Genomic DNA, 13862 nt, shown 5'->3' with positions numbered 1-13862 from the left:
TCTTAATCAGTTCCCCACATATGTATGTCTGTCCGTGTTTTATACGTTTGTGTGGTGTATACTAACATTTAGAATTTGAGTAGTGATTTATGAACAAATGTGGACACTTGCTATAATCCCAAGCAAATCTGGTACAGCTGGGCCTCTGTATCCACAGATTTAACCAACCACAGCTCAAAAATATTCCTCCCAAAAACTTCCCCAAAACAAACTTCAGTTTTGCCATTTTATACTGTATAAGAGATGCCATGTGTCTACATGCTATTGTACATAATGGGGCCTGAGCACCCATGAGTTTTGGTATCCAGGGGTTGGGATTCAGAAGCCAAACCCCAGTGGATAACAAGGGCCCATTGTATCTCACCATTCCACTTTCTGTCCTGAGACTGGAGATCAGCAGAGAGCACTACACAAGCCCTTCGGAACAATGGTCAGTGGACTTCTCTTGTTCATGTTCTGCCCCATGCATAGCAAGAAGGGCTAACCTGAGATGACAAATAGGCAAACCATCACTCTTTGAAGAGAGCATTTCAACACATATTATAGTAACCACAACACATATTTCGAACTGGGGAATATTCTTTGATAGTGGGACCCTTAAATAACACAAGGAAAAGCTATAGGTGCTATTTGGAGGCTAGTGATCAGAAATTTAAGTCTCTCAATCTTCTGTACTTATATTTGATGGAGGTGGATGTGTGTTAAATACATGTTATTCATCATAAACCTATGGCATCTGATGAAATGTCAGTTCAGTCTAAATATTTGAACACACAATTTCAAATATCCCATCTAATCAGTGTTTTGAACTGAAATAATATTTTAGACTTGAAATGTCTCGGCTATGATTCTTTTTCAGTCACATGGGCTTGATTGTAAGAGTTTCTGATTATAGACCTGTGGCCACAAAATTGTGACAGAAACATTAATCAATTGATATAATTTCTTACAAGTTAGATCATTTTGAACTACTTCAGGGTCATCACAAATAGCAGGAGGTGGGTGACTGAAGCCCAGGCTTTTGTCACAGAACTGCAACTCCTATCACTTGATAATCATTCATGAAGAATGTTAGGAGATGCATTTCAGGACACCTGAACAGTCATTTCTGTTCATTATTTTTACACATCTGTAGGACCACACTTTCCACACTAATAATAATGGGGTCTGTTTATGGGACAAGCAAAGCAAAAAAGAGGCCACAATTTCTACTTTCCAGCCCTTCATCAGATCAGAAGTTTCTAACTTCTTCTACTCCAGATATTTTGGTCTTCAACTCCGACAAACCCTATCCACCTTAACCAACTGTGAGGAATTTATGAGTTGAAGTCCAAAACTACTGGAATATCAAAGAAGAGGATCCACTATTATAGGAAGTTAAATGGAGAACTGACCTCACTAAATGATAAGGCAATCAAACTTGGATCTCTCAATATAACACAGCACATCTGATCTGCAAGTCATGCTCCAACCAGCTTGTTACATCTGCATTTCAATGACCATCTGTTGATCAAACTTTTGAAGAATGAGGGTGGAAAGTGAAAAAACAACATATGGTTAGCTTGTATACTTCCCACCTTTTGTCAGCCCTGGGATTCGGGGCAGTTTACAAAGTTAAAGCAAGTAAAGATAAAATTTCCAATCATTAAGACATATGATAAAGCTTTAAATAGAATTCAAAGATATTTCAGAGCATATCACTAAAAAGAACAAATGCTGACATGATATTATTAAAAACCCTTTCCCCAAGAGCATTTAATCCTTAAAGTCCTGTCAAAACAGAAAGGTCTTTGCCTGCTTTTGGAAGGACACCATGGAAGATATGTGTTTAAACTCTCCATAGGTGGGGTCCCAGAGACTTGGAACATCCACCTAGAAGATTCTTTACCATATCCCCACCAGTTGTACCAGTGAGGATGGTAGGAGAGAGAGAGACGGACCTTTCATATAGATCACAAGACCTTGATGAGCATACATGGGGGAAAGTATACATAGCCAATCTTCTATTCCAGGTTGCTTCAGAAGTTGTACTAGAACTTCCATCATCATTGGTCAGTTGCCATGCTGTCTGAATTTGATAGGAATTGGAGCCAGACATTATATGGGTCTCAAGTTGCACACACTATAGTTACTTCCTCAAGAGCTTATGTTGCTGTGGCTAGACATATTTCCTCACAAAGATAAGGGCACACATATATTTAAAACATCTCCCCAAGACAGTTGAATTTCTCCTTCTTTCATGTTAAATTAACCAATCCAATTAAAAATAACATACCCTTATGTCAATTTAAGCTTCAAGTAAGATTGGTGAACCCTTTTGCTCAATATTACTTTCACACTGTTGACAAATTCAAATGACTCTTCCTACACTATGGAACACCACTCTATGCCAACAGAAAGACATGCATGCCTCCACCCCACACAGCAAATAAAGTGACAAATCTATAACTGCAAAGCAGAGATGCCTTTTACCTGGATCTTTACTTACATTTCCCAAGTTCCACATAGTTTCCAGCATGACTGTGACTTTTATGCTGGTTCGTTTCTAAGGAAACCAATCAAACATTCCAAGTTCTGTTTAGACTCTGCAGCTCTTAAGCAACAATGTATGACTGAGCAGGGCTGATCAGAAGCAATTATCTTCTTTTTCTTGGCATGAGATTTTGTTTTCCTGTGCAGCAGAAGATATTCTCTCTCACATACACACACAGAGACCTTTCTCTATTCTATTTGTTAGATCAACTGGTGGAAGATTCCAACCTCATCAGAAGGGGTCCTTTTCAGTGGCATGTGCCAGTTCATCTTTACTTTTGTGACTGAGTCTGCCAGCTCCTATCCCATGATAAATAATAATAATAATAATAATAATAATAATATATTAATAATAATAAACTTTATTTAGTACCCTGCCACCATCTCCCCAATGGGGACTTGGGGTGGCTTACATGAGGCCAAGCCCAACAGCATATTACAATAAAGTAAAACCAAAACACAATAACAACACAGTAAGATACATACAGCATATGAGTACAAAGATGATAAAGCAAAATCATACACAGTAAAATAAAAATAACAATGAGCAGGCCGCATGTGCAAGATAAAAACTAAGACCTAAAAATACAAAAATCAGGATGAGATAGGGATGAAGCAGATTGTTTGTGGGGGAGAAACTCATAAAGGAACGGGGTCATAAATATAGACCTTCATACAGGTGGGAAAATATACTCTGGGGACAAAAACCGTTGAGGGGGAGCAACTGTGTATGATAATATGACTACTCTCCAAAAGCACATCGGAAAAACCCTCTTGAAAATTTCTAAGGTGGGGGCCTTCCTAATCTCACCGGGCAATGAGTTCCAGAGTCGGGGGGCCACAGAAGAGAAGCTACTTCTGGCAGGGCTTCATCACAAAAGTAAGCTTCCCTTGTATTGTATCAATGGGAGGAAGATAGGTGGCAGATGTTTCCCCCATGGGATGGGGCAACAGGTAAGTCATGCAATGTGGGTCATGGGGTGGCAGGTTCCCCATGCCCCTCAATGGACACCGCTGGATTTGCCATGATGGCCCATCTGATGAGGTTGTGTATCTATTGTTAGTCCAACTCCATGGGACTTGCTGAAATCTTGCCTTTTGTAATCTCCTATTGATTCTATTTGTTAGTGACTATAACTGTTGGATTCAGCCCTAATTCAAACAACTCTCTGGTACTGGAAAGCCTTTCTAAGGTTACATCTAAATTGTAGAATGAATGCACTTTGATGCCACTTTAACTATCATGGCTCAATGCTATGAAATCACGGGCGATGTAGTTTACAAGGTCTTTAGTCGTCTTTGCCTTCCCAAACTAAAAATTCCAGGGTTCCATTGCATTGAGCCATTTCAGTTGAAGTGATGTCAAACTGCATTAAATCTACAGTAAAGATATGCCCCGACTACATTTGACTACATTAAAAAGTAGTGGGCAAGGTCAAATTGTGATGAATATGTCAAATTAAGCTGCAGTTACTTTTGGAGTGAGGCAAGGAGGATGAAGTGGTGTATGACTTCAAACAGATCCTGAAAGAATGTTTCGCCGCACCGGGGAAGGGCCGGCTGAGCGCCAGGCCGCGCCGTCCGCCCCCCCCCACGCCATCGGGAGGACGAGGAGGAGGGAGCCAGCCGCCGCCGCCCCATCTGGCCACCGGCCCTTTCGCCGCACCGGGGAAGGGCCGGCTGAGCGCCAGGCCGCGCCATCCGCCCCCCCACGCCATCGGGAGGACGAGGAGGAGGGAGCCAGCCGCCGCCGCCCCATCCAGCCACCGGCCCTTTCGCCGCACCGGGGAAGGGCCGGCTGAGCGCCAGGCCGCGCCATCCGCCCCCCCCACGCCATCGGGAGGACGAGGAGGAGGGAGCCAGCCGCCGCCGCCCCATCCAGCCACCGGCCCTTTCGCCGTACCGGGGAAGGGCCGGCTGAGCGCCAGGCCGCGCCATCCGCCCCCCCCACGCCATCGGGAGGACGAGGAGGAGGGAGCCAGCCGCCGCCGCCCCATCCAGCCACCGGCCCTTTCGCCGCACCGGGGAAGGGCCGGCTGAGCGCCAGGCCGCGCCATCCGCCCCCCCCCACGCCATCGGGAGGGCGAGGAAGAGGGAGCCAGCCGTTGCTGCCCCATCCAGCCACCGGCCCTTTCACCGCACCGGGGAAGGGCCGGCTGAGCACCAGGCCGCGCCACTTTATTCCCCACACCATCGGGATAAAGGGGTGAAGAAGAGGGAGTCAGCTGATCCACCCACCAGCATTGGAAGGAGCTGAGGAACTCATCAGGCTTTGCCTGTAGCAGAAATTTGCAGCTGCCATCTGACTCTTTTTCTTACTATTTTATTTTCTTTTCTCACTTTTTTCTTAGCTAGTTGTATTTTATTTAGTTAGCTATATGTTATATGTTTTTAATTGCTGATAATAATAGGAGGTGCGAGGAGCAATTAGGAGTATCGATAGGAGAGGACAGGATTGCATGAGATGGCGTGAGTGAAGAAGCCCAGGAGAGCGTATGAGTTGTCCGTGATAGTAGCGAATTATAAGAAGGTGTGGATGATAGCGGTGTGTGTGAGAGAGTGTATAAGTTTTGTTTTAGTGTGCTGAGAGAAATGTGGGAGGATGTGAAGAGTATGGGAGTTGTGGAATGTTTGGCGGATTGACTGATTGTGTTGTAAGTGGGAGTAAGTGAGTAGTGATAAGAGTGTCTGGTGCTAGTGGTGAGAGAGTGAATTTTTGACATAGGAATGGCTACAGCGGACCCTTATCCGAAAAATGACATTTTGCACTTTTACGACCTCCTGAGGGACTCGTTCAACCATGTGTTGTTCCAGCTCAGGTTTTTGAACGAGAAAATGGACCATCTCCTCAGAGGCTTTGCCTCCTTCTCAGGAATTACTGTGCAATCTAACCCTCCAAAGACTGAAGACTCTCTCTGTGCAGACTTAGCTAAGGACTTGTGTCGGAATGGGGAGGAAAGCACTTTAGAGCATTCGGAACATAAGGCGGAAGGAGGGATTAAAGATGAGACATCTGAGGGAAAAGGAGAATTTCTGGGCGTACATAGGAATGGAAACATCTGGGAGTGGCAGCAGTTTGGGCTGGCTACTCAGAGAACGGCCAATAACACAACATCTGGCCACATGGATCAGCCCGCTGCACTTTATGATTGGAATCAACATCTTTCCACGGACAGTTTTGCAGTGGACATTGCCGATCTAATGATAAACAGAGGCAGATGGACCTCCAAGAGGGCAGTCTGCAATTCCCTGGCCCAAATCCTAGGTAAAAGATCACAGGATATAAGACTAAAAGCCATAGTGTGGTTGTGGAGGGATTACCAATCCTCTGACCGCTCCACCCGTCTTCAAATTTCACCAGAAGACAGCACTTGGCTTGGTGAGCTAATGGCTAAACAACCTGGCCTAAAGAAATGGGGCATCACCATTAGGAGGGTAGTTGTAGACCCTCACATTCGCCCCCTGTTCGATCCTGGGGCTTTGTCCCACCATACTCCACCTGGCCCCTGGGCGAACTCCACAACTAGCTCACCAGTTACGCCCCCCCCCTCCTGGTTCGTATAATTTTGAGACCCCATCTGCCCCAGTCGCCTCCACTCAGCCAGTCACACTTCTCCGCTCGAGAACACTCCCTTTATTCAGCCCACTTAGCTCCCTTGATACCTCTCTGTCCACCTCAACATCAGAGTCATCCCTACCAAATGCCCAAGGGAGATTATTTCCCAGCCCAACTTCCTCCCCTGAGAGCTGACTAGATTCTGACCGGGCGGGGGGGGGGGGAAGGTTCCAGAGAAGGGGGGTGCTATCCGAGTCGTGTGGGGAAGGAGATTTGCGGATCACAAACATACCAGGGAGAAGCGCAACAGAGTCTTTGCGACCCTGGAAAAGGTGGGTAGTGGTAGGCTCCTTGGCAGCCCCCTTGGTCTTAAGGTCCTGTTGATCAATGCCAGATCCGTTAATGGTAAGACCGCGGCCATCCAGGACTTGATCCTGGATGAGAGGGCGGATCTGGCATGCATTACCGAGACCTGGTTGGACGAGGTGGGGGGTGTAAACCTTTCCCAGCTGTGTCCTCCAGGTTTTGGAGTGCATCAACAGGCCAGACAAGGGGGGCGGGGAGGAGGGGTCGCAGTGGTCTTCCGGCAATCCATCGCCGTGACCAGATGCGTTGTCCCGCAAGCTTCTGGGTTCGAGTGCGTCCACTTGAAGGTGGGGAGCCGTGACAGTGTGGGGTTCCTGCTGGTGTATCGCCCACCCCGAGATCCAGCAGCTTCCCTGTCTGAGTTAGCGGAAGTGGTCTCTAATTCGGCCTTGGTCTCCCAGCGCCTGGTGGTGCTGGGAGACTTTAACATCCACGCCGAGACCACTTTATCTGGCGCAGCTCAGGACTTTATGGCCACCATGACGGCCATAGGACTGTCACAGATAATATCCGGCCCCACGCATCAAGCTGGGCACACTCTCGACCTTGTCTTTGTGGTGGACGATGAATTGATCAGAGTGGAAGATCAAAACATCCTTCCAGTGTCATGGTCTGACCATCATCTGATCACATTTAGACTTACTGCGACCCTAAACCTCCGCAGGGGTGGAGGACAAATTAAGATGGTCCGCCCTAGGAGACTGATGGATCCGGACGGATTCCTGAGGAATCTTAGGGTTCTTCCTGCCTTGGAGCCTGGCGATTCTATCGACGCCTTGGTAACTCTCTATAACGGGGAGATGGCCAGGGCGTTAGATACGATCGCACCCGAACGCCCCATCTCGTTGCGTCGTGACAGGCCATCTCCTTGGTTCACCGAGGAGCTGGCTGTGATGAAGCATACGAGAAGGGGGCTAGAGCGCAAATGGAGGAAATCTCGAGATGTATCTGATCGAACACGGGCTAGAGCCTCTCTTAAGGCATACTCCGTGGCCATACGGGCGGCCAGGAAGTCATTCACGACCGCTCGTATAGCATCTGCAGCAAATAGATCATCGGAGCTGTTTCGGGTCGTGAGAGAACTCCTCCACCCACCTGCGGTGGAGGAGGTCCCTGACGACCTCGCAGCTCGGTGTCGCGATTTCGCACACCATTTTGCAGATAAAGTCGCCCAGATACGCCTCGAGCTTGACTCCAATTCCATCGCAGTGCCAGAAGAGGTGACGGAGGCACCTGCTTGTCCAGTTTTGTGGGATTCTTTTAGGCTTGTTCTCCCTGAAACCGTGGAGGAGATTCTTGGGGCTGTGAGAGCGACCACCTCATCTCTAGACCCATGCCCATCTTGGCTCATTAAATCAGCCAGAGGGGGGTTGCTTGATTGGTTTGTACTGATTGTCAATGCATCGCTGGAGCAAGGAATTTTTCCATCTAATTTGAAGCAGGCCGTGGTCCGCCCACTTATCAAAAAAGCTTCCCTTGACTCCACGGTGCTGAATAATTACAGGCCGATCTCCAATCTCCCCTTTTTGGGTAAGGTGCTGGAGAGGGTGGTCGCCTCTCAGCTTCAGGGTTTTCTAGACGATACCAACTACCTAGATCAGTCACAGTCTGGTTTCAGGCCTGGTCATGGCACCGAGACAGCCTTGGTCGCCTTGGTGGATGACCTCCGCAGAGAACTGGACAGGGGGAGTGTGACCCTGCTGGTTCTCTTGGACATCTCAGCGGCTTTCGATACCATCGATCATGGTATCCTTCTGGGTCGTCTCTCCGGGATGGGCCTTGGGGGCACGGTTCTGTCGTGGCTCCAGTCCTTCCTGGAGGGACGAACTCAGATGGTGAAGCTGGGAGACGCCTGCTCTGACCCCTGGCCTTTGACCTGTGGGGTCCCGCAAGGCTCTATTTTGTCACCCATGCTTTTTAACATCTACATGAAACCGCTGGGAGAGGTCATCCGGAGTTTTGGAGTTGGGTGCCATCTCTACGCGGATGACACACAACTCTACTACTCTTTTCCACCTAATTCCAAGGAGGCTTCTCAGGTGCTAGACGAGTGCCTGGCCGCTGTGTCGATCTGGATGAGGAAGAACAAGCTGAAGATCAATCCCGATAAGACAGAGGTCCTCCTGGTCGATCGCAAACCAGATCGGGGTATAGGGTGGTCACCTGTGTTGGACGGGGTTACACTCCCCCTGAAGCCACAGGTCCGCAGTTTGGGCGTCCTCTTGGATTCTTCGCTTACACTTGAGGCTCAGGTGTCGGCGGTATCCGGGAGGGCCTTTGCGCAACTGAGACTTGTGCGCCAACTGCGACCATACCTCGTGAAGGCTGATCTGGCTGGGGTGGTCCATGCCTTGGTCACCTCTAGAATGGATTACTGCAATGCGCTCTACGTGGGGCTGCCCTTGAAGACGGCTCGGAAACTTCAATTGGTCCAGCGGGCAGCAGCCAGGATACTAACCGGAGCTCATTATCAAGAGAGGTCTACCCCTCTGTTTAAGGAGCACCATTGGCTGCCATTCATTTTCCGAGCCCAATTCAAGGTGCAGGTGCTCACCTACAAAGCCCTAAACGGTTTGGGACCACCCTACCTGCGTGACCGCATCACCATCTACGAACCCACGCGCTCGTTACGGTCATCTGGAGAGGCCCTGCTCGTGATCCCACCCATGTCGCAAGCGCGCTTGGTGGGGACACGTGACAGGGCCTTTTCTGTGGCGGCCCCCCGACTTTGGAACGCCCTCCCAAAAGATCTCAGACAGGCCCCCACTCTAGCCGTTTTCAGAAGGAACTTAAAAACTTGGCTGTTCTGTTGTGCCTTCCTAGACTAGGAATCCCCACCCCAAGTCCTAGTAGCACCTTAGCATAACAAACTGTCGCTGCACATCGCACTTTTAACCCTACGTGCCTCCTGCCATTTCAGCACTTTTAACCCTTGTACCCCAGTGCGCCGGCCGAACCAGTTTTTAATAATGTCTTGATGTACTGCCATTGTTGTTATTTTGCTTATTGTTTGATTTGCTTAGTATTGCGGTGTTATGTTATTTTGCTTATAGTTTGATTTGCTTTGTTGTTGTGATGTTACATTCTCTATTGTATTGTGTTTTGAGGCTTCGGCCTGTGTAAGCCGCATCGAGTCCTCCGGGAGATGCTAGCGGGGTACAAATAAAGTTAATAATAATAATAATAATAATAATAATAATAATCCAAAGCTAAGCAAGGTCAGTTCTGCTAGTACTTAGCTGGAAAACTGCCAAATAATACTAGGTGCTGTAGTCTATATTTCAGAGGAAGGAACTGAGTATTCCTTGCCTAAGAAAACCCTATGAAAGTCATGAGTTCCAAAACTAGCCAATAAATTTAGAGATAATTTTGTCATTAAGAGATCTTCCTTGTTGGTCTAGATCTGTATTTATTTTCCTTCCTTTTATCTCATACCTGCTTGCCTTTCACAATACCTGCTTGCCTTTCACATGATTAGAGGCAGGCTGCTGGAGATGACGTGAGATAGAAATGGATGGGCAGTTTTTAAGTGAATGTTTAAAAGTATTTTAATATTTATATATTACATCTCAAAAAATCATTTTAATTTTATATTCATATTTTAATGTGTTTTTCCTGCTTTGTTTTCTTCCATGTTTGCTGTTTGCTCCTTTCTATCAGGAGAAAGGTAGGGTAAAAATAAAGTAAATAAAATAATGGCAATAAAATACAATAATAATAATAATAATAATAATAATAATAATATACATGTAATCATGATTGAATACCCCCCCCCCCCCCCAGGAATGCATTAAAACTGCAAACAAAACATGTGGTGATGTGTCTTATCCAAGATATAACTTTTCATACAGTGGCCATGAAGACAAAATTATTTCTCACTTAGTGGACCCATTTAACATGATAGTGTTATGGCTTCTAAGTTGTGCAACCACACAGGCAGATGGGAGTACGAGAGTGAACCAATCCAAGAGCAGGAGGTGCGGCCTGGGGGCAAATCTGAGAAGAGTTGTTCTCTCTTATATTCAGATCACAGAGACAATCCACAAGACTGGATCATATTCTCTTACCATTCTCCTGGGGAAATCAGCATAAAGACTGGAAGATGTGAAACAGTCAGCAGGATATAGATACAAAACCTCAAACTCTGCAGGGTGAAAGTTTATGGGCATTTATAACTCAGTGACAGAAACAATCAGCTTTGAATACTTTAAGTTACTACCCTTACTCTGGCACTTTTATATGGGTGTTGGTATTCTTTCTCTCACTCCACATTCCATCGTAGAGCTAAGTATAATTTCTCATTCGTTGATTTTACAGAATTACAGAGTTGGAAGACACCACAAGGGCCAAGAAGTTTAACCCTCTGCCACACTCCTATGTGAAAGAACTCCTGTCAGAGGGCTTTCCTGGCTATGTTTATAAACATTCAGTGAAGGAGGCTCCATCACAATCCAAGGCAACATACTCCAGGGCTGAACAGCTCTTACCATCAGAAAGTGATTCTTTATGTTATGCAGAATCTCAGGCACAATTACAACCTATCTCTATAGGTTATTATTTTTATCTCATTGTATTATTGCAATGGGGCAAAAAATGTTGAGGTGATTAACAGCTCAAAATTGTAATCTACAGTTTAAGAGAATGTTGAACTTTCCCTTTCACTCTGGAGGTAGTTCTAGATCAAACAAATACTACTCTTGTTTGCTTTCTTACTTGAAAGTTTCAGCCTAGGAGTCTCAGCTGATCTGAATGTAGTCATTCTTTTTTTGCTTCCTGTCCTGGATGTTATGATTCAAGTCTCAGCTCTGAAAAAAGCTCTTCCCATTCCCAAAGGGTTCCCCCCACCCACCCCCACCCCCACCCACCCACCCACCCCCACCCCTGCGGTGGTCTGTTACTCTTGCTGCAAAATTTGCTAGTTGTTTTGAGTACGTCTAACATAACAAAGCAGCTTCTTTTCGTAGAAACCATGATCCAGCTATGTGGTGGTTTGGAAAGCCTGACATCTGGTCACTGAAGCCAAAACACATTTACACTAAATAAAATGAATACATATTTAAAGCAACCATCAGAATTGTGAACTGGAAAATGTTTACATTTTGTACTCTTGAGGGTGTTTGCTTTGTCAGGAGCAACCTGAGAAACTGCAAGTCTCTACTGGTGTGAGAGAATTGGCCATCTGCAAGGATGTTGCCCAGGGGACACCCAGATGTTTTACCATTCTTGCGGGATGCTTCTCTCATGTCCCTGCATGGGAAGCAGGAGCTGACAGAGGGAGCTCATCCGCACTATCCCTTGAGCTAAAGGGATAATTTAGGAGATGAACCTCTAAACAGCTATCATATTTCTCATTTTTAAGGTGAAGTCAACAACTCAGTTTTCTAAAGGAAGTGTTATTCTTGAAGAATTCAGTAGCAAAAGTATAAATAGTTTTGGAAGAGATTTCAAATGTTGATTAAATGGGCGAATTGTTAAGGACACACAGATGAGTGGGAAGTGAACTTGGGGGCCTGCAGACAAGTAAATGCATTAAGAGATTGTGATGTTCTGTTCCTTCGGAAGAAATACTATTATTTTGAACCCACTGGTACCTAATGGTACCCCAGGGAAAGATATTCCATGGCCAGAGTGCCTCAGGAGACATGGCCTTTTCCCATACTCTGGCAGTGTTTTGTTCCCCAAAACTGAAAATAAAGGAGGGGAGGCCAACAAATGGCCCTTGCTACTGTAAAATTAGATCCAGATCTTAAACATCTCTTTCCAGTTACAAATAAAATGATACTTAGGATTAGAGTTATGAATTTCTGCTTTTCGCTACACCAAACTATTTGTATGGAAGCACTGAAACACATATGGACAAAAACACACACACAACCCACTCAGAAACAGTACCAAAAATAAACACAAAATATTTTTTATAAAAAAACCTCTGTATTCTGCAATATTCACAATGTTTGTATATACATATATGTATGTATAATTCAATTAAAATTATGAGTAGTTCTAAATATATTATGTATCATACATATATTTATATGTATAATCACATATCCACAGAAGATGTCTTGCTGTACTACAGCCAGCTGTTAAAGCAGAAACTGATTTTCCAATAGGACTCGCAGATAGGCATATGTTCTGACTGTTTGGTTTTGCAAATTTATTTACAACATACCTAGATCATAATAAATGATTACATGTCCTATTGTACAAACAGAAGAGTAAAGATCTGGGTCTTTTTTTTAAAATACAAAGACTGCAAACATATCATGTACAATATTTATAATTTATAAATGTAGAGTTAAGACCCTTTTAAATTATTGCACTTGCAGTATTTCTTTGTACAAAGAGAGCTTTCTCGACATCAGCTATATATAAAATGTTTCCTCTCCCCCCCCCCCCCCAGCCCCTTAGATATACTAACCCTGGATCGTGTTACTTTGGAGTTGCCTCTCTCCCAAACAACCTACGAGAATGTGGATATACATGGATGAAAACTACAGATCAGTTACATTACTTACGTTTTGAGGGCACGATGGAGTAAATACTCATATTACAACTGAGCACAGTTTTTGGTCAGCAAACAAAATATTTAAAAGAAAATTAGTGTAATGTGTCTTCTTAGTATGGAATAAAAGCACTATAATCTGAAGTTCCTAATAAGAATTAACCTCTTGTCTGTGTATCAAAAGCGCCTGCCTTACAAGTGGAACAATATGGAGCCTACACCACAATATGTTTGTATTTCCTCAATGATCTGGAACTCCACAAACAATTACAAGTCTTCTATGCTTTTATGTAGTGTTATCAATGACTGAGTAGTTGAGTCAAGACATGTTAACACTACCCATACCATATAAATGCTTCTGTCTAATCCAAACAAAAAGGTACCAGTGTGCCACTTAGTGCTTTGCTGCATGTCTTGTGAATGATTTGTACCTTTTAAAATGTGTACCCTGATTTTTAAAAAGAAATACTAGTGTTGTACTCTTTCATCCTCTCCACGCATTTAAAAATGATCTTATTTAGAGCAGTGCCATCACCATGGACCAAAGTGTCCACTCTGACAGTTGGCTTTGTTTTCCAACCTGTTCACACGTTACTTGGTTTCTTAGCTTCTGACTATAATGAACGAAGTTCTTTCCACACACAAATCACCTCTCCTTTTTCCTCAAAATTGTTTGGTATGCGTCTGGTTACACCATAAAGTTCCGCATTGCATCACAGGCTCTCTCCCATTCAATTGTTCATTTCTATCTACAATGTGCGATACAGCCAATGAATGAGGAAGTATTCAAGCTTGAGGCTCACTTTTCAGATTTCTGCTTAGGACTAAGTAATAAGTTAATCAATATATTTCTTTTTCTTTTTCTTTAAATATGTTATTCTGAAAAAGAAGTGACTACTGAAA

This window comes from Anolis sagrei, chromosome 1, assembly GCF_037176765.1.
Source record: "Anolis sagrei isolate rAnoSag1 chromosome 1, rAnoSag1.mat, whole genome shotgun sequence".
Taxonomy (NCBI): Eukaryota; Metazoa; Chordata; class Lepidosauria; order Squamata; family Dactyloidae; genus Anolis; species Anolis sagrei.
The sequence above is the reverse complement of the archived record's forward strand: the minus strand, read 5'-3'. Positions refer to the sequence as shown.